Source organism: Rhinatrema bivittatum, chromosome 3, assembly GCF_901001135.1.
Source record: "Rhinatrema bivittatum chromosome 3, aRhiBiv1.1, whole genome shotgun sequence".
Classification (NCBI taxonomy): Eukaryota; Metazoa; Chordata; class Amphibia; order Gymnophiona; family Rhinatrematidae; genus Rhinatrema; species Rhinatrema bivittatum.
Genome location: NC_042617.1, coordinates 340,593,939 through 340,616,504, shown reverse-complemented (window position 1 = coordinate 340,616,504; position 22,566 = coordinate 340,593,939). Strand labels below are relative to the sequence as shown.

Genomic DNA, 22,566 nt, shown 5'->3' with positions numbered 1-22,566 from the left:
TCCTCGCTCCATCACCAGGGAGTTGTGGTAAGTCGGGGGGGGGGGATTAAGGAGGGTGAGGGGGTTTATATTTTTATTTTGGCTCAACAATCGCGATTTCCCACATATCGAACATATCTATGTTCGATATGTGGGAAATCCGATCGTTTATGTCGAATCAATTTTTTAAGTTAAAAAAAAATATGAGTTGCGTTTTACTAATGCGGTCAATCCGAATGCACACCCCTACCATGTATGTTTTACTTATTTTCTCCTACAGATGTATAAAATTGGTACAGTTGCTTTAAGCTTAATTGCTTCAGAACCTCTATGCATGGAAAGATCTTAAAAAATGGAAATGAACTCTGACTGGGACTGGATACTTGTTTTTTACTTATTTATTTATGCTTTCATGTTGTTTTAGGAATAGCGATAATCTGTTCTTGGGTCACAAAATCTGAATTTACCCAGGCTTTTATAGAGCAACATTAAATAGGAGTTGACAATCTCTAGCAATGCATCGAGAAGTTTTAGATCTTGGCATAGAATGTTTTCTTCAATACCCTTTTAAGTTTTTAATAAAATATGGAGGTAATAGCTATATTGTTAGTGATCCAAGACAGTTTATGCCCCATAAATTTACCGGCTTGCCCTGAGATTTTATCGGGGAATGCAAAGGGGATGCATGTGGTCTATAGGGAACATCATATTCCCCCGTAATTAGGAGCATTCTTTTAGTCCTGGTATTTTCCTCTGTTTCTTATTATTATTTTCCACAAGTACTTAATTTCTAGTTTCAATTGTTCAATATATTATTGTGAATTACAATAAATTCATAAAACAATGTAAGTGTAAACTCTTGAAAAAATTATTTTAGCACATTCTCATTATGTTATTGGCTTGTAGAGCTTCTGAGGAATGTAATGGAAATAATTCTGTATGAGTCATGAAGTAATTGACCTACCAAATGAACTTTAAAAAAAAAAAAAGGCAAAATTAAATTTGTGATATGCAAAAGGCATTTTCATATATGCAAAATAAGTGAAATTTACTTAGTAATTACATTTATTTTATCCGAGAAGCCATGCTAAATGGCTCAGGAAAGTGAAATGCTCTGTAAAGAACCAAACGTGTGTTGGCTTCCTACAGCTGGATATTGGAATTAATGTGACTAGCAGATTATTCTGTTCCCTTATTTTTCTGGATGAGCAGAACATTATTTAAGTAGAGTCTCCTAATGGCATATGGAAAACAGCAGACATATAGATTGTCTCCTTTACACCACAATGCCCTAAAATTGGAAATTAAATCATTCCAATAGATTAATTTTACATACGGCAAAACAAGGTGAATTGTTATTGGCTTGTTCCAGCGAGAAAGAGAACAGAGCAGCCTTTCAAACAAATTAAAATGGTCTTATGGCACGAAGAGCAAACTTTCAGAGAGAGTGGCTTGTTAGTTTCATTGTGATGATTTTTAAAGATTTTTTTTTTTTAAATGAATTCAGGTAGCACAGTGTTTTTGTAGCTGTATTGGCCCTGCTCAGAACTGGATTCTCTGTAAGTGTTGATACCTTAAATTGGACTGACGTAGGCATTGTTCAGCAGGAGACATGGCAGGCAATCTTTCAAGGCCACATATGTTGACATCTGAAGAAAAAGGGTCCTATGTGATCTCAAGAGCTCAGGCACGGCGGCGTCTGTGAATAATTCTTACATTTGTCCAATAAGAAGAGGCATCGCTCTCTGCAAAGAATCTAGGTGAATTAATTTATTGATGGTGACAGGCACTAGATTGAGAACCCGCACACCGAAATCCTCTATTTATGCAAACACCAAATATGGCACAGGTGACAGCATTCCAATCTTTCCTTCTTGTCATCGGTGTTGCAGAGCCACGTTCCATAGGGACCTCTTTGAGAATGAGATGGTAGTTTCTAGGTCTGTTTTAATAATTTTGATTGGACCCTTTTCCAAAGGGAAGTGGATTGTGATTGCCTATGCTTTATTTAAAAAAAAACCCCAAAAACCCTCCTAGCTTTTAAATTGTAGGGATGATACTACTGCATTGGAGACTTGCTGTAATATTTGTTGAGGCTTTTCACTGGCTATGCCAACAGGCGATGTCACCTTAGGTGATGCCTATCGTACCTAGGAACTCTCCGGGTTGGACCCTGAGGGCCTGATTTTTCAGAAGCGTTTTCACACTTAAAATTGGGATTTTCATGTGTAAATGAAACTTACCTGCCACAACATATGCCACTGAATCATCAATAGGTTTGGAAAATTGCTTCGATAGTATGTCGCATTTACATGCATTAACTCCTTTGAAATTTCACCTGCATGTCTCCAAAATTTAAGGCGAGCTCCCAGGTTCTCTGGAGCTAAGGACTGGGGGAAAAAACCCCAAGAGCCTCTGGCAGCCCTGCAGTAGAGATCAGTGGGAGCGGAAGCTGTGTGTGTGTCTCTCTCTCTCTTAAATGGTGCTGCCCCAACATTCCTCCCCCTCCCTCAGTCTGAGTATTGATGAGGTGGTGTGCGCAGGAGACCAGCAATTCCTTTTACATCTCACTTTTAAACTGCAACAGCAAGGCCACAACCTTTTTATTATTTTTTTTTTTTCTAAAGTTTCAAGGGAGGAAGACAGTGACACAGGGTTGGGGAAACCCAAGAGGGATGTAAGGAAACCTGAACAAATGCAGAATTAAGTGATTGCAAATTAGAAATGGAAAAAAAAAAACCATGCCTGACAAAAACTGAACTGGCAGCCCTACGAAACCCCACTCTGTATGCTATGCAATGCCGGAGAAATAGTTACAAGCCCCACAGCTGATCCGAAACTTTGCTTGAGAGGTCGCGCAGACCTTCAGTTCCCAAGTGAAAGCTGCAGCTACGCCCAGGTACTTATTCTGCAGACTCAAGCAGGCTCTAAGGTTTTCTGCTTGAACTGCAGTTTAACTTGGGTATTTCCATTGATTTTCATTGTGCTCCACTGGGACACACACACACACACATACAAAAAGGGTGGAATTAGCACCAGTTTGAAATGCGTGAGTGGACACACCAATCATCAAGGCTTCAGCTTTAGCTACTAATCATGCAACTTTCATAAACATTCATAACTCAGGCATTTTTTGAAAAAAAGTACTGTATGCTTACAACAGGGGCTTGGTCTCATAATAGAGGTCAGGGAATGGGAGTTTGCAGGCCCACCATTCTTGAACTCTTTGCCTGAATAGTTAAGAAAGATAAAGTGCACTCTTTTTTTTTTAATCAGGCTGTTGCTGGTAATAGTAATAATGTAGCATATTATAACTTGATTGTATTCATCCCAACTAAAACTGCAGTACACAGGCTTAGAGGTTTAATATACAATAATGACATTCTACTGGGTATTGGAGCTATTTTATGAGTGTGCATTTTAATTTGTTATGTGTTTTGTGAAGTTTTTCATTGTGTTTTTTAATATGTAGGAAATCATGTTACTCGCATAGGTCTGATAAAAACTGTAGGGAATTAATAAGCGTCAAGCTGCAGTCTGGATTCTGCCCTCTTCGCCCCTTCCTAAGGGAACTAGCAGTGCACAGAAATTAACATTTATTTTATCTTATATATGCGATCTGATCCGCCCAGGCACTCACACTCATTTGTCTCAGAATAGAGATTTACTGTAACCACTTAGCAATCTTAGAAACTTATAATGAATCCTTAAGCAAAGGAGGCAGCTCAATAGGTGAATAGCTCAATAGATATGAATAAGTTATCAGAAGCATAACACATTCTCAGAGCTGGAACTTGCTTATAATTTATAAACTATTCTAACTGACTAGACCCCAGGCATGAACAGGAACTAAACCACAGCCTCACCACTTTGAAGATTCATAGGTGGCCCCCCAGCACAGATGTGTGGGCGCCGCAAATAACTGGGCACCCAATGCACCTATGCTGGTGGCTGCCCCTGCTGCGCTGGTGCCTTGCCTTGGCTCGGAGGGGAAGGGGGTCTGACCCCGTCCCCTCCGCATGCCACTGAGAATGGTGCTGGCATCGTGCTGCCCCTGTGGGGCGCCATCATATGGCATCACTCTTGCCTGATTGGCCTAGAGTCGGGAGCAGTGATGACATCAAGACGCACCCCCAATGCTGGGCCACCCAATTGGCCAGGGGGGAGCTTGTGTTCCTGTGTCGGGAGGAAGGATGGCCGGCAGGCAATTTAAAACCTGCCGGTTCCCCTCGGCTCAGCCTCTTCCTCCTTGGGCTCTAAGCAGATCGGTTTGATCAGTTTGTTTTAGCTCCTTGGCTTCGGGTAAGTGCTCTTCACTGTAAAAAAAAACAAACAAACCAAAAACATAGTTTAACAGGAGTTCTAGAAATTTAACACTTCCTTGCTTTAAGGAAGTTTGAGCTGCTGTACCTTTCCGTGGGGAATTTTGCATTGGTGCCTTGGGTTCCACAGCTCACTAGGCGCTTAATTTTGAGCTGCCTGCCAATTTCACTGCACTCCCACAGGTTCCTTTTGTACTCCAAAAATAAAAAAATGAAAATCTTTTCTCAATTTGTCTGGGTTGCGTTATTGTAAGGAGGTGCTGCCAACGTTTGTACGGATGTCCCTGAGGTCCAACTCCTCGACTGTAGCTCGGCAGGCCCCAGCACAGTGCACTACGGAGTTTTAGGCACCCCCGACCCCAAGGTGCTCACTGGTCCGAAACCCTCTGGTCCTGACTTCATGATCCGCCTGCCCACTGGCATTTCTGACCGCAGGGGAACTAGAAGCCAACGGGGAAGATATAGGGCACCTGGGCTGCCTCGAGGAGCGAAGGTTACTAATAAGGGAACCATGAAGCATGGGGGAAAGTCCCAAAAGACCCCTATCGGAAAGCATAATTTGGCTCATTCGGAAAAAAATTGGGGGCCAAGGTGGAAAAGTGTTGTAGGGTAGCAGCAAGGGCATCTGTGCTTTCAGCACCCATATGAAGCAGCTCACCCCCGAGGAAATCAAGGTTCGGGCAGTCATCTAGACTCAAGTCCTGCCTGTCCTTACTAACGTGGTAACTGATACAGGTGTGCAAAGTCCTGCTGGCCATGCAGAACGTGCCTCGGCATCTCCTCGTGAGCCCAGCATTAGGAACTCACATAGCCCAAGGGATGAGATGCGCTACAGATCCCCATCATGACCTGTCTCTGGTTCACCATCGGAGCATTTCCACACCAGTCCTGGAACATGCAATTGTCACAGGCTGTACTGGTGGCCCTTTTATGATGGTTACTCCTATGGAGATCCAGACAGCATCATGTATTACTGGGGATACAGGCCTTACAATGTTGACCCATGGCCCAGGTGGAACAGATGTCCTCTCTATTCCCCAACTGCATTTTGATCTCTACCGCCCCACACTGAGATTTCTCACCATATCCCGATAGTGGTGAGGAACCCGGAGAGTATAGTCACTTCCCTGCCCAGTTCAGAGGTAGCCACAGTCACGAAAAGCAGCCTGCAATGCCTTTGGACAGCATACAGCGAGACGGAGATGGCGACACTCACAGGCTGAGACATCGCTCATCATCAGTGCACATAGCAGATTCCCATCACAACATCGTTGCTCGCAAATCCTTGATACCGAAGCCGCTACCAAGGATCCTTTCACCATTGGCACGGACTGACGTGGAACAGGCAGGAACAGGCAGACGTTGTTTTTGTCTTCCTCACATAGCGGCTCTTCCTGTTCCTCCTCTTCCTCCCAAAGTTCAGGATTTGCTTCCATGGCACGCAGGTGTGACTGGGAGGACTCCGTCCACCCCCACGAATGGTCAGAATCAGAACATGAACTTTGGGAACTGGTACCCAGGCCCCTTAGGCATCATATCAGACACAAGCACTACATTGACTTGTTCTGCCTGATGGAGGAACATATGAGGCGAGGCCAGACTAAGCGGGAGAGGAGAAAGGAGCTGGAAGCAGCCAAACCCACTCAAAGAGAGATCATAAATTGGGTGCGTGCTTTTCATGATTGGCTTCAGTCATGGTGCGTTCTGAGCCCGCAGCGATGTAGCCCTTGCTCTCTTACTTAGACACTATCCTGGGCGCATATAGAGAATATTCATGGCTCAACTACGATGGTGCCTTCTGTGAGAGAATGGCCAGCAGGTCTGCCATGTCATGGGGAAGACAGGACGTCAGTCTGTGGCTCACAAAAATGACTAACCAGGCTGTTGGCTCCAAAGCCAGTTTGTGGCCCTTTCGTAGCGAGCAGGTGCACAGCGAGTTAGCCAAATGTATGCAAGGCACAAGCGGTGCCTGCTGGAAATACAACCATGGCGCCTGCTCCACGACTAGCTGTCAATACAAAGACATATGCAGTCAATGTGTCGCATCCCACCAGGCTAACAAATGTCCATGCAGCGAGAAGTGAGGGGATGGAACTGGCCTTAGCCCCAACCCCTGTGAGGTGGCAAGCTTCCATAGTTGGATCGCTATCCCAATAGGGCTGGGGCAAATACTGTCCTGAGCAGTTTTGATGAGGGTTTCCTTATTCCCTTCACAGCTCAACCACAATCCGCTAAGGTGGTCAATGCTCCTTCAGCACGCATTCTGGCTGATATCGTCCAGGAGAAGCTCGGGAAGAAGATTCAGCTTTGGGGCACAGCCGGACCGTTCTCTGAGCCTCCTTTTGAGCACCTGGTGCTGTCCCCACTAGCAGTCATTTCCAAAAACGAACCCAGAAAATATAGGCTCATACATAATCTTTTTCACCCACTCGGAGCTTCCGTGAATAGCAATATTCCCTTGGAATACTGCTCAGTGCAATATTCATCCTTTAACATTGCGTTGGGCTTATTAAGATCCTGTGGTCAGGGCGCCCTTGTAGCCAAAGTGGACATCGAGTCTGCATTTTGGCTGCTCCCGGTTCTCCCAAACAGTTTCCATCTACTTAGCTTCCAATTCGAGGACAATACTTACTATGACAAGTGCCTGCCAATGGGATGCTCAATTTTGTGCACCTATTTTGAAACTTTTAGCACCTTCCTTCACTGGACAATGGAGGAAGCAACTGGACTAGCATCACTAGTTCACTATTTGGGTGATTTCCTATTCAAATGAAGAAAGGGTTCACCGGAATGCGTTAAGCTGTTCCACACTTTTCGTGAACTGGCGAGCTGACTAGGTGTCCCTTTGTTGAATGCAAAGTCCCTTGGCCGGTAACTGTTCTCACTTTCCTAGGGATTGAGCTTGATTCTATGCATATAGAATCCAGATTCCCAAGTGATAAATTAACGAAACTGTCAGAGCTAGTGGCTCCTATGCGCATAGGCAGCCTCACCTTCGCCTTATGGATTATTCCCATGGACAGGATTTTCCTGCATCATTTAATTTGGTTCATGGTAGGCCTGGCTTATGACCACTACCATTTGCAGATTAGCATGCCCATTAAGGAACATCTGAAGCTATGGTCCAAGTTCTTCAGAGACTTCAATGGTATTTCAGCCTGGCTCTCTAGCCCGAACGGCAGCAACAACTTTCAGCTATACTCTGACACATCAAAAGGGAGATTAGTGTGCTGCACACTGGCCTGACAGCTGGGCTGCTCGCAGTTTAACTAAGAACATCACATTTCTTGAGCTCTTTCCTATTTTTGCCACCGTACATATTTGGGGCGCACACTCAGCTACCATCGGGTGGTGTTATGGTGTGACAATGCTGCAGTAGTCCAATCAATTAACAAGCAGACCTCCAAGTGCCTCCTGGTGGCAGAGTTGTTGAGAGAATTTGTTTTATGCTGCCTGCTTGCAAACATTGTGGCATGGGCGAAGCATGTTCCTGGAATGCACAATGAAATAGCTGACTCTCTTTCTTGTTGCAAGTGGTCCCTGGGTAAGAAGCTGGTGCAATGAGCCAAGCTGAACAGCAGAGAGGTCCCAGAACATTTTTGGTCCTTCAGAACTGAACAGCACGTGAGATGCTGAGAAGATCACTTGCTCCAACCACATGGAACTCATACATCCGCAACTACAGCAAAGTAAAGGCATTTCTCATTGCAAACCGCTGGTCCGGCCATCAGGTTCTAGAGGACCTCTTGATTAGCTACATAGTGCACGTTAAGTGGCAGGGACTGTCCAGGAACATGGTTCGTTCGCACCTACTGGCCCTGGTGTTTTTCTTGAAGCTAGAAAGGAGTCGCGTGGAGCAACATTTTGCAGTAAAAAGGGAAATGCTCAGCTGGGCCAGGGAATCCCTGCCTCCGCATGATGCCCGGAGACCATTAACCCATGATCTGCTGTTACAATTGTGGTGCGTCCTGTGTTTTTCTGGGTCGCTTTTGCACTGGCATTTTTTTTTTTTTGTTGAAATTTGTTTATTGAAAATTAAATAGGCAGGATATTGAAACAACATATACAGCCTGAAGGAAAGTAGTACATAATTTCAACATACATAATAGCAAAACTTTTGCTGTACATGACATGAAGCCAATTTTCTATTAGAGCCAGGAATAATCAAAGGGGGGAAAAAGGGAAAGGAAAGAAAACGATACACAAGTCCATCCATAACTATTTTCATCTTGACCTTGAATTTCCCCTCAAACTCCATACATCCAACAGACCGATTAGAGAAATCCACAAAGGAGAGTTACAATCCCCTCCAACCAAAACCATTCGCCTAGTTTCGACCAGGGTCCGAGCCTTTTCTCTAGCAGGTCCAAACATTTGGAATAGCCTTCCCGCAGAACTCAGGTTGGAACCATGCCTACCAACTTTAAAAAAAAAACTTAAGACTTGGCTGTCCGACTAGCCTTCTTGGATCCTTCAGACACACAATAATCTACCATCCTACTCACGAGCCATGGAACCATGCCTCTCCGTGAGATGCCTCTTATCCAATACCTCCGCAATTAAACTATCTTGCTCGAACTGAGCTCATTATGACTTTTGTGTTTTAAGTTACGGCCCTGCTCGGGCCTTTTTTACTCTATTTACTTCCAAGCTGTAAAGCCTCCAAGTTTATAGTCCTTGTTCAATGTAACTTTCTTGCTCTCTTTCTGATTATAACTTATTGTTCTGTTTTTGGTTACAAGTTTCTATCCCTCGTTCGATGTAAACTGATCTGATATGGTATTCAACCATGAAGCTCAGTATAGAAAAATGTGAAATAAATAAATAAATAAAATGAGAAGTAGGGAATGAAAAAAATAGACAGAATAGAGAATGAGTAACAGAAGAAGAAAAGAAGAGAAGTGTGAAGGAGAGAAAGAGACAGCTTGGGCTTGGCATAGCAAGACACAGAGTTACAACAATAAAGATAACATAATACCATTCATCTTAATAGCTGGATGAAATATAAACGTTAAGAGGTTTCCACACCCTTCACCAACTTGTCATGCGATTGAATTTCACAGCCATTGACTGCTCATATTTACTATACATGCAGACTGTGTTCCACTACAGGTGTTCTGAAAGCATCTCACTGTGTTTCCAGTTAGACAAAATATTATGGATTGCCACTATTAATAGAAAATCTAGTAACTACGGGCAGGGATGGAGATATCAATAGAAGGGTCAGCCCCTTTCAATAGATAATGGGTTGAGATAGTTCTAAAAAGGCTGAGACAGTATACCAAATTTGCTGCCAAAAGGAATTTACTAAGGGACAATAGAAAAGCATATGAGATAGCCCACTTTTGCTAGCATTACAAGACCAACAAGCATTAGAAGTAAGTACCAGCCCGATGGAACTTCCAGGGCATCCAGACCGCCCTATGTGATACAAAAATAGCAGTTTGGGTTAAACTGGAGGACAATGAGATGCGATTGGAGACCTTCCAAATATATGACCATGCCACCTTAGTCGGAGTGCAAGATAAGTCGGATGACCAAACAGAGTATAAACTAGAAAGTGACTGCGATGCACTGGGGGAAGATCTCAATAGTTTGTAAAACCGGGAGGCTAAATGACCCAATTCACCATATGTCTGATATATCTTAATAACTGGTGGTGGTCTCCTCATATGAAGTATAGCCTCGGGGATATCTTTTATGGTGTTGCGAATTTGGAGCCATGCAAAAAACTGGGAAAGTGGTAGGGAGAAGGTGAGAAGGTGAGGCGAAGTTGTTCAAATGGCATAACTTCATTGTTTTGTATAAGAGATGAGAGAAACCAAATACCGTGGGATTGCCAATGTGGCCATTTGGGGGAATGACCCCCAATATGTATATGTGGATTACCCCATAGAGGAGCTAAACAGGACTGGGTCCAGGGGCTAGAATCAGGAATTTGTATCTTATCAAAAGCTTGGAAAGCTGTATGAATAGAACGTAAAATGGGGTTAAGTGCATGTGTTGTTGAGATTGTGGTAGCCGGGAAAAATTCAGCAGGAAAGGGAAATAACAGATGGGTTTCCAAGGGAAGCCATCATGGGATATTGAATGGGGTAAGAGAGACCTTAAAGAACTAATATCCCTGTTGTAATAAAAGTGCAGTGTGGTAGGAGTAAAAGTCAGGGAAATTAACCCCTCCTTCCTGGGACGACCCTTTCAATTTGGATAGCACAATTCTTGGGGTCTTATGGTTCCACAGAAAGCGCATTAATAATCTATCAACATGAGTGTAGAAGTCCTTGGTAAAGAATATTGGAATCATGGAGAGCAAATAAGTGATTTTGGGTGCCAGAACCATCTTAATCGTGTCTAGCCTACCCCACCAAGAGAGATGAAGAGGAGACCAGTGTAGAGAAGCATCTCTTATTTGTTGTAAAATATTTGACTCACAGTTGCTAATCGCATTGTCTAGTTGAAGTAGAAATGAGCTCCTAAATACTTGATACTTTCTGAATGGGAAGATGGGATAAATTTGCCAGGGAACCTAGCATATTGAGTGGCAATATTTTGGTCTTATTCCAGTTGACTTTATAGCCAGATACTTGGGAATATCCAGATATTAATTGAAATAGGGATGGGATGGAAGCCTCTGGGTTATTAAGGAACAATAAGACATCATCTGCATATGTGGATAGTTTATAAGTGTCATGATCTACAGAAATACCTTCAACAGTAGAGGATTGCCGAATGGCCTGAAGTAGTGGTTCCAAAGCCTGGTTGAAGAGTAGGGGAGAGAGGGGACATTCTTGCCTGGTGCCCCTATTGAGGTGGAAACGAGGAGATATTATGTTATTGATGTAAAGGAATGCGGAAGGACTATGATAGAGATATTGGATCCAGGAGATGAAAGTCCACCCAAATCCAAACCATTGAAGGGCAGAGAAAAAGAAAGGCCACTCTACCCTATCAAAAGCCTTTTCAGCATCCAAAGAGACAGCTATAACTGGCATTGATAGGGTAGGGGCATGATGTTGTATGTGTAAAAAAAAGACTAGTATTATTAGCAATTAAGCGCTGTTTAATAAAGCCAGATTGGTCCAGGTATATCAGGGAATTGAGAGACAGAGATAGTCTATTAGCCAACATTTTAGTGAACATTTTATAATCAGTATTAATGATATAGGTCTATAATTAGAGACTAATTTATCATCTCTTCCTGGTTTTGGAAGCACCACTATGAAAGCGTCAGATAGCACAGAGGGAGTATCAGTATGTTCAAGTAAAGAGGAGTAATAGGAATGCAAGTTGTTATAAAGTCCTTTTTAAAAGCTTGCAAAAAGTCAATGGTGAAGCTGTCTGGGCCAGGCGCTTTTCCACTTGGGAGGGATCCAATGGCCGAGTCGATCTCCTTCACAGTTATGGGAACATCCAGAGAGGAAGCTTGCGAAGTGGTCAAGGTCGGGTGAGAAATGGAGGAGAGAAATTTGTTGATCTCCACTGGGGAATCCGTTAATTCTGACTGATAAAGATTGTCATAGAAGTTGCGGATTGATTGAAGAATGTCAGTATCAGAACTCAAAGGTTGATTTGTTGGTGACATGATAGTAAGAATTTGTTTCTTCTCTGTTCTTTTCTTTAAATAATTAGCAAGCAGTTTCCCACTCTTATTATTTTCAGCATAATAGTAAGCTTTGGTACGAAACATACCAAGTTTAACTTGGGAGCTTAGCTGTAGGTTGTATTGATATCTTGCTTTCAGTAAGGCAGAGAGCGAAGATGCGGATGGAGAGGCAATATGTGACCTCTCCAGAGCCACTACTGTATCCTGTAGCTTCGAAGTGAGAGCAGCTTGAGCTCTGCGGGTACGAATAGTATATCCAATAATTTCCCCACAGATTGTGGCTTTAAACGCTTCCCACAAAGTCAACGGAGAGACGTCTGGTGTCTCATTGATCTGAAAGTATTCATCAATTTTGATACAGATTGCTTCCATGAAAGAAGAATCCGCCAGAAAAGATTGATTAAATCGCCATTGACGATCCACCATAAGAGGAGAGGACAACTCGAGGCGTAGGAGAACTGCAGCATGATCTGAGATTATGATAGGGCAGATGTAAGCTGAAAGGACTGTAGGGAGCAAAGGTCCAGAAATCAAAAAGTAGTCGATCCTCGAGTAAGAGGAATGAGGAAAGGAGTAGAAAGAGTAGTCATTAGTCATTGGGTGCGATATTTGCCAAGGGTCTGTAAGACCGATAGAGCTCATGAAATGTCTAAGAATCTTGCATGACTTGGAAATTTGAGGACGAGCGGAGGTCTTCTTGTTGAGAAAAGGATCCAAAGTCTGGTTAAAGTCTCCACCGATAATGCTGGAGGTTGAATCCAGCGAGAGTAGATTGGAGAATACGGATTGAAAAAATGTAGGGTCATCCGCGTTTGGAGTATACACATTCAACAGTGCAAAAGTGGAATTAGCTATAGTGATGTGAGCTAGTATCCATTGACCTTCTGGGTCCGCTACCTGATGGGTGATTTGGGCATCCAGTCTTTTATGTAATAGGATAGTGACACCACGTTTTTTTTTTGTTGAGCAGGGTCGTAGATAACCTGGCCAACCCATTGTTGCCTCAATTTAGCAGATTCCACAGCTGTGAGATGAGTCTCCTGGAGATATGCAATATCAGTGTGAAGAGATTGTACATACGTTAATATCTTCTTCCGTTTTATAGGATGAGAAAAACCCCAACATTCAAGGAGGTGAGATTAATAAAAGAAGACGAAGTCGCCATGGGAGCATAGTGAAATAAAAATAAGAATGGTGGAGTCGAAGTATACTGTTTAACATGTGTTCAGTACCAAGATATCCAGAGTAGCCATATTTGCTAGCCAGAGGAGTGAATAAAAAACAGTATACTAGATAGAGATAGAGAACAAAAAGGTCACAGACGGAAGGAAAAAGTAGCTTGGGAGAAGAAAAAAAAGCCATCCAAGGCTACTGGAGTACAAAAAGAGTCTCTTGACAGATCAGAAGGCTACCCATACTCATTTCCTCACCAGACATAGAATACCATAATTATGGGCTTTGCAAACCCGATTTCACAGTTAGGAAAACCAGAAAAAAACTGTGATTGAAAAAGAGGGTACAATGCAATTAGGTCCTCATAATGGAATCATAAAATTGAATCATGTGACCATTTCTGCAGAATCCACGGTAGTTTGCAGAAATTCTATGAGCTTCTCCGGTAGTTGAAACAGATGAGTGTGATTCTGGTATATCACTTTCATCTGAGCCGGGTAAAGCAGGCCATATTGAGCCCCAATGGCACGTAGTTTCGGACGGAGGGCCAAAAATGCCTTCCTCCTATCAGCCGTGGCTTTAGCAAAGTCCGGAACAAAGACGATTGTACGACCCTGATATTGTATTGAGGAGTTGCGTTTCGCGGCAGCTAATACCTCTAAGACGTGTGGATAGTGTAGAGCCTTAAAGATTATAGGCCTCAGGTATTTCAATCGCAGGAGGGCCTCACAGGCATACGATGAGCCCTTTAACTTGCTAATAGTTTTTGGTGGTTTTCAAGAAAGCTCTTATGGAGGTAGGACTACAGGGTGAATGTTTTGGCACTCACTCATTTTGCATCAGAGCTGCTTCCAGTGCCACCACTGCCGGCAGTGATACAGCAGCTGGGCTGATGAAGGTTGGGAATGTACGCATCATATATTAGGCACAATGATTGTTCCCTTGTGCCGGCACCGGGCCAGGTAAGCACCATGACCTACTTTTCTATTTCACTTGCAGCTGCCGTCCAGTGTTGCTCTTCGTGCATCGTCAGCCACTCATAAATCACACATGCCCGGAAAAAGGCCACGGAAGGGAAATTTGGTCATGACCTTGGACTGTCGGGGAAAGGATACACAATCAAATGGATAGGTTAAGGAGGCATGCATTGGCATCAGCTATGCTGCATGCTGCAGTCGAGAAGAGTGAGCCCGACAATGCCTGACTTGATCATCATACACCTTGGTGGCAATGACTTAGGAAAAAGTGTCAGCATTACTCTGATGAATGAGATCAGGGAAGACTTTAGCTACCTGGCCTCCTCATGGCTGTCCGCAAAAAATCTGCTGGTCCAAAATTATATTACAACATAGCTTGATGTGCATCAGGTGGTGGGGAAGGTACCATGCCAAGTTCAATCGGCAAGTAGCCAAGGCTATACAGTCCCAGGGTGAGTGTTTATTTATTTATTTATTTATTTATTTATTTATATGATTTTATATACCGACAACCGTTTGCACATCGTGTCGGTTCACATGTAACTTACAACCAAAGTATATATAGGCATGGCCTTTACAAAGAACAGTAGGAATGGTTATCATTTGCAACACAAATGGGTGGATGGACATTGTGCAGAACTATATTGCTTTGTGGCGGCCAGGCCTAGATACCCTCTGGCAGATGGGTTCCAGCAGGGGCTTGCTTCGTGGCGGCCTGGGCTGAGATCCCATCTGGTGCATGGCAGTTGTTGTGTCCGTCGGTTCTTGACGCCCTCTCTCTGCCCTCCTTACCTCTTTGGCGCCTCCCTCTTCGTCTGCGGGAAGAATGGTTGCTGCGGCGTCCTTCTGCCAAGGCCCTCCGGCATCCTCGGACCGGCTAGATGCTGCAACCTGCCATGTTTCTTGGAAGTCTAGGGGCGCGCGCAGTGCAGCTCCAACTGAAGTACCGGTGATGGTGCGAACCTCGGGGGCGTCCCCCGAAGATGACGTCACCCGCGACGGATATATAAGGTCTTAGAAATTGCTAACAGATTGAGTTAGCAAGGAATGACTTTGGACTCGCTTTGACTTTCCAAGCTACTCTGCCTCCTCGGAGTTAGCAAGGGTTACTCTACCTAAGCTACTCTGCCTCCTCAGACTTACTAAGGGTACCCGATCCTCGGGGGCCTCACTCTCTCTTTTGTTTTTCAGGTGACAGTCTGTAACTGGTACTCGCTCCTTGAGAGCCCTCATTCCCAGACTTACTCGGTACTCTCTTCTGCCTGGAAGTCATCACTGCCAACTACATCAGTGAGTTACCATTGCTCTCTCAGAGCTTTCCCTGGAACCAGGTACTCGCTTCCTCGAGGGCCTATACATTCCAGCTCCTGGGCTTCTATGAGACATTGTGTGAGTGTTACCATCTGGTTCAGTACATGAACTCTGTATATTCTGCCTACTCACTATATTTCAGTTTCTCTACAGCTCAGCCTCCAGGGATCGCTGTTCCAATATCTGAGGGACTATAGCCCAGCCGGGCATTCCAGTTCACTACTGCCACTTCTGGTGGTTCAGTATACTGACTAATAAAAAAACTAGTGTGTGTCTGTCTCCATACTCTAAGCATGACCGGTGGTCCCTCTCGGGATCTTCCCTCAGGGGCATGGTCATCTGCCACCTGTCCAAGGATCCACCCACAACTCTCCTAAATAACAACAGATTGCTAATCCCAAGCAGACTGTTAACTCCTCACTGAACAAATTGCTAACTCTGAACTGAACAAACCGAACAGCGGTCATGATGCCTGTTCCAGGGGCTCTCTAAGCGCGAGATCCCATGGCTCCACTTGGGCGAAGCCAGAGTTATCAGCACCTGCCCAGTGGCGATTTTGTAAACACTATTGAATGGACTTGGCACCTAAATTAGGCTCCCCTGTTAGGGACTCTAATAGACGTCTGTGGCTTTTGCATCCAAATCCAAATATCAAATTGCCTCTGTATCGAGCCATGGTGCAACTACACCTTGAATACTGTTTACAGTTCTGGTCACCCCATCTCAAAAAAAAAAAACATAGTGGAACTAGGAAAGGTGCAGAGGGAGGACAACAAAAATGGAACAACTCTCCTATGATGAGGGGCTACACAGGCTAAGGCTATTCAGATTGGAAAAGAGACGGCTGAAAGAGGGCACGATAGAAGTTTATAAAATCATGAGTGGGTTAGAGCAGGTAAATAACAGTTATTTACCCATTCAAATAATACTTAAACGAGGTCACACTGCTTGAAAACGTAGAAAATACGTTTTCACTCAGCGCACTACCAAGCTGTGGAATCTGTTGTCAGAGGATGTGGTCAAGCTAACTAACATGGTGGGGTTTAAAAGAGGTTTGGACAAGCTCCTAGAGGAAAAGTCCATAACACATTATTAGCCAGGGAGACTAAAGAAAGCTATTGCTATCCCTGGCAGTGAATAACAAAACTGGTGGGTAGATATCGTCAGAAGGGTGCATGTCAACGCATCAAGATTAAGTCAACATGACACCAAAAGTGGCAGAAGAGCCCAGGGACTTGCGATGGGACAAAACAGTACTAGCAGTAGCAAGAATTCTCTAAGGCACCATCAGAGGAGCAAAACAGCAGCAAGAGTAGTTAGATCATCCCAAGACTGTAGAAATGAAGCAAAGGGTATCAACAGTGGCATGAACCCCCAAGGGTATATGAGAGGGGCAAAACATCATCAAGTGTGGCATGAAGAGCACAAGGCACCATGAAGAGGCAGAAAACCCTACAAGGCAATGAGAGAGAGTCAAAGCAAGTAAAACAGAGGCATGAAGACTACAAAGCATCATGAGAGGCACAAAGCAGCCACCCAGAGTAGCAAGAACAATCTAAAGCTCCAGATGAGGAGCCAAGGGTACCAACCAAATTGGTAGAAAGCTCTAAGCAAGAAGAAGTCAGAGGAAATCCTGAAGGAGACCTGATGTCATTTTCATATGGCATCATTAGGGGCATCAAGGAATTGGCTGTTTGGGCTTCACTGGAAGTTAAGATGCTACTGACTAGAGGCACCAAATACTTTTTAGCTACTAGCTATTAAATATCATGTGATTCAGGAAATCCAGGACATGATTATTTTTCTGAATTAATGTTTGCAAATACTGCCACCATTGACTCAGAAGCAGTAATTATGGAAGAGCACAGTCCTTGTTCTGAGTGCTGCACTTCTGCAACCCTTGCCTTTTGCTGCGGTATAATTCATATCAGATGAAACCATTAATCACAAGAACTGTAAGGAAACAGTTTGAAGAAAATGTCCAAGAGAGTATGAAACTATTAAAGATAATAGGGTGGTGTATGTGTGTGTGTGGGGGGGGGGGGGGGGGGGAGCCTGTGTAAAGCATCAGATAGTCAGGGCAAGACCAAGAGTTGACAAGTACAATAGGTGTAAAGAATTTAGAAAGCACCAAGAAGTCAGCTGGCTCAGTGGAGGAAGCACCCTAAGGTACAAATACTGGCTTGGATCAGCAGTGGCGCTGTCCATTTTTTTTTTTTTTTTATTTATCAGATTTTTAAACAATATACAAACAAACATTTGTATATGAAATCACAGAGATACAGAATCCCAATATCTTAAGGCAAAAAACCCCATTTAACATAACATTTGTTTTAATCCTAATTCAAACATCTCTTATTACATAGGCAATCGGGAGAGAAAAGAAACTTTAAGAGGAGTATATATCTGGAAACTTTTACATAAACAGGTGCTCTAACCACCACTTTAATTATATAAACCCCTAATTCTCATCGGGAGGCCTCCTGCCAGCTAAAAAATCCCTTAGCTGGTCAGGCAGAAAGAAAACATAAGTATTTCTGGCCAGTTGGATAATGCATTTACAGGAATAGCGTAATTTAAAGCTACCCCTAGTGCTAAGGTCTCAGTTCTCATCTGGAGGAATTCTTTTCTGCGCTGCTGTGTAGACTTAGCTAAGTCTGGGTATATACGAACAGGACCCCCACAATATAACACATTTATATTTTTTAAATAATTCCTCATAATCAAAGAAACAGCTGTTTCATCAAAAAAAGAAACAAATAGCACAGCACGATCCAAAATTTCTATGTTTGAGTTTTCTAGGTAATCAGTTAGATTTTGAAAATCTGATCCTTGAGCTGGAAATACTAAAGGAGTGCTGCTTCTTTTAGGTAGGAAAAAGAGTTTCTTTATAGCTGGTATCTCTTCCTGGGGAATCTTTAAAACCTCCAACATATACTTCTTGAAGGATAACAAAGATATTTCACCCGATACAAGTGGAAAATTTAAAAGTCTTAGATTTAAATGTCTCATATAATTTTCAATTGACTCCAAACGTCTTAAAGATGAAATTCTTTCTAAGACCATTGTTGCATTTGTATTTTGGAGGCTTCTTATATCATCATTTATTTTCTTTAATGAATTATCCTGCTCATCAAATCTTTGGTATGTGTCCCGTTCCAACACCCCTACTTTAGCTGCTATATCATCCAGCTTCAGGGTTTGATTATCTAGCTTTGAAGACATCCTCACCATGAGCTCCCAGATAGTATCAAGGGTAATAGTCACTGGCTTGGTTAATTGCTGGGAGAGGGTTCTTACCCCAAGACCGGCAACTCCTCCAAGCTCCCCCGATGTTCTGGGGACGTATGTTGCTGTCTCTCCTCCTTCTCTTGGCGTTTCAGACCCACAAGCTTTCGGAGTACCTCCTTCCTCTCCACCCATTCGGTCGGCGTCTGAGCCACCCAGCAGGCCTCACCCAATGATGTCATCGGGAAGTGCCTCTACTCCTCCGTCGGCAGTCAGGGGCAAAGTTCTCAGCGGCGTTCTGAGGTCCAGAGGGCTCAATGAAAGTTTCCCAGGGGAGTAAGGCTCTCCTCTCGCCTGCTCTCCAGCGGGGACAGACACCCTCAATTGTGGTGGTTGGAGGGCGAACTCTGATATCAATCATTGTCCGGAAACAATGTCCTGGGCGGGAGGAAAAACCCAGACTTTGCCTTTTCTCTTATGAGGCATTTGAAAATGAAGAAATATCGCTATTTAGCTTTAAAAAGAAATCTTGGATCCGGAGCAAATGCAAGTACACCCTCTTAGGGCGCCATCTTGTTTTCTCTCCTGGTGCTGTCCATTATTAAAAACGGAAATGGTAGGCGCAGAACAATGCATCAAGAGTAGCTGAAAACCCCAAGGTGCACCATGAGGACTGAGATGGAAGGAGGAAGAATGTTATCAAAAGCCAAAGATACCAGAAGGGAAAAGTGGTATCTGGGGTGGCATGAAGGGTCCGAGAAGTAGTACAGCAAGCATGCAAAGCAACAAATGGCCAATGCAAGTCAGCAAGTATTGTATGGGAAAGAGATTTGGAAAGCATCAAGAAGCCAGCTGTAGTACTGGAGGAAGCATGCTAAGGTATGAAGATTGGCTTGGAAAGGCATTTGCATCAGTGGTGCTTGTGATTATTAAAAACTGAAATGGAAGGAGCAGAGCAGCACAGCAAGAAGAGTAACAAAAACCACCCAAGATGTACTTCTAGGGCTGAGGTATATGGAGGAAGAATGACATTGAAAGTCCAAGAAATGGTGCAGCAAGCATGCAAAGCAGCAAATGACCAGGGCAAGACCAACAGTCTGAAAGTACCGAAGGGAAAAGGGATTTGAAAAGAACCTTGAAGACAGCTAGAGTGAGGAATGCCTGCCTCAGTAGAAGGAATGTGATTGATCATACCAGTAGCATATGTTTCTGTCAGACTGTAATGATCCAATCATGTACATGTTATGTATACACGGCCAGCAAGGTAAAAATGCAAATGGATCATTAAGTCACTTATGATTCCATCTGTTACTTGTTTAACTATGATGATTGTAGAGCTAATACATACTGATGAATGCTGATTCCCAAGATGTAGGGGGTTATTTTCTATGCCATGATATTTTACCACGGGAGGGGACAAATACCACAGGCAATAGTAAAATACTGCAGTAGGGGGACATTCCAATGGTATATTTTCCCCTGGGGGAGGGGCATACCCATTGAATATTTTCCCTCTGTGGAAAAATATTATAGCAGCTTCAACACTATATTTTTTCATGTGAAAAAACTTAGTGAGAAAAAATATAGCAGAGAAAGGGGGAATATCATGCGACAGTAGCCCACTTCACTCGAAGCCACCATCTTCTAAAAGGACCAGCAGCGACCAGAAAGAGATCCCCCCCATGTGTAAGAGAAGCCCCAGAGGTCTTGTGAGACCCTCACCACACTCCCCCACCACAGGGCCAAAGTCACATGGTGATGAGCACTCCCCCATCCCCATCTTGCCTCCTTTACAATGAAAGACCTCCCCTTGGCCAACACGTCCCCACCCAACAGCATCTGGATTTCTACCCCCTGGCCCGTTACTTCCCCCTATCAAAGGCCTCCCCAATGGCTCCAGAGCCCCCCTCCCCATAGTCCACTCCCCCCACCTGACGCTGACCCCTCCAAGGGTGCCTTTTCATGTCTGATAATCTAGTGGGGCTCAGAGCAGATCATCCCTTAGGCTAAGGTTCAGTCACTGCCATCTCTCAAAATGACACTGGATGGCCTATGCCTCTCTTTACACGACAAACGTATCATTGACATTGCTAAGGTTGCCAAAGACCACTGTAGACACTCAGAGGCTCGATGCCAAAGAGAAGTCTAACACTCAAAAGCTTTTTTCAGCCGACCAGTTGTTTTGGTCGGAGTGCAAAGTTAATTCCTGAGCTCTGAAGCAGTGGCAGGTTGTGTAGTGCAGTCATTGTAGTGCCTTTAAAATAGGTTGGTGATAGGTTGTTCACAGTGTTTTCTAGTTGATGTTTGACTTTTTACTTACATTTAAAAATCTTTAAAAAATGTGTACTTTGAGACTATTGGCATCCTTTTTGGGGGCCTGCATGGGGGTCTGGGCTACCTCATCAAGAGGTCAAGCACTTGTCCTGGCTTGCTGACACCCTTCCAAAGATTAGTTCTGTTAATTTCCATGTTGCACTGATCACAATTTATACATATTATTCATCTGTCCCTTCCAATAGATTGCGTTTTCAATTTTATAACAAGCAATTTACACACATAAAACCCAAGTTTTATGTGCATATATGACTAACCATCTAACCAAACGGGGAAATGGTTAGATGCCCACTCCTTTCTGAAGCAGGACAGCCAGGTTTCCCCATGTGTCTCCCCTTTTCATGCTCCCTTCTGTCCCTAAACATTTCCTCTCATTCGACTCTTTATCAATCCTTACTGACACAGAAGACAAATGGTTCTGTACAAATATTCATGTCACACTCATGTGACCTCCTCACCTGCAGTGTAGTAGGTCTCCCATTTCTTCCCTCTGCATTGACAAGCAATCCCCATGCACCATGTTTAGTTGTGTACCCCTTGGCAGGTGCACCATTAGCTGTGTGCACAGGGAGAGCATACCCCGAGTCACTTCCTTGATGCTACGAGTCTCTGATTCTTCAGCTGCTGACAGAGCACATCAAGCCAGCAGCAAGAAGAAAAGGAGAGGCCTACTGGGGCCGTTGGCAGAGACCATCCTACTGGTGGTCAATGAAGGTTTTGCTGTTATGACATGTTTTGTATTTCTTCATTTTATTGTTGTTGTTTTGTGAGGATTGGGGACATTTCTGTTTTTCCATTCTTGCACTGCATACAGAATCTGGCTTCTTGAGATTTCCAGTTCAGTTTTTATCTTCATGTTTCTATTTATACTTTATGGGTCACCTTATTCTGTATTTGTTGAGGGTCTGTCTGTGTTCTGCATGTGTGACCAAGATGAAGTATTCTGCTAGCATGCAGTTTCTGTGTAGGGATCTATAACAGCTGGACTTGTTCTATTTTCCTGTTAGGAGGTGTAATGGTGTTTTATGGTCAGGTGGTATATATCCAGTGTTGCCTTTTCATAGGTAGGGTTGTTACTGTTTGAGTATGGCAGTTAGTGTTTTATGGTATGCCAGGTTTTCTTTGAGTTCCGAGTATTTATTTTTTGCAGGATTTTGAAATATTACACAATTTTCCTGCCATTGAAGGGAGTTTGAGTTGCTGTTTCTTCGGTGACACCAGAATATGAATATTATTTTTTTCTAAACTGAGTGGTAAGGAGAAATGTCCTAGCTCTCTCTGCACTCTTTTTTGGGGGAAGTTACTTTGTAGAACTTGAGGTGCAGGGTTTATTTTCAGATCCTGTCCTATCCTGCGTAGACCCCAAACTTCACTCCCATATCAAAGAATGTTATTGATTGATGCTACCAAATAATTTTAGTGGTAGCTTTATTAGATGGTTGAAAATGGATGTTTGTTTTTTTTAATTGCATGGAAGGTCCTTGTGTCTAGAGACACCACAGGCATGGATGCCTGGCACCTTGCGACAGTGGTACAAAAGGTTTGCAGTAGTGCCTGTTGTTTCATGAGCCTGGGCTGTTCTGTCTCTGCTTGAATGGAGTTTGGTAAGAGGTGGATGTGGAAAAAGCCAGGGGGATCA

At 43.6% G+C, this 22,566-nt stretch overlaps 1 protein-coding gene across 1 annotated transcript in view; it reads left to right on the top strand.

Annotated features, from left to right (window-relative positions):
* MCHR2 (melanin concentrating hormone receptor 2) overlaps window positions 1-22,566 on the top strand; it is a 359,314-nt gene that overhangs the window by 297,452 nt on the left and 39,296 nt on the right. The gene's annotated exons all lie outside the window — the stretch shown is intronic.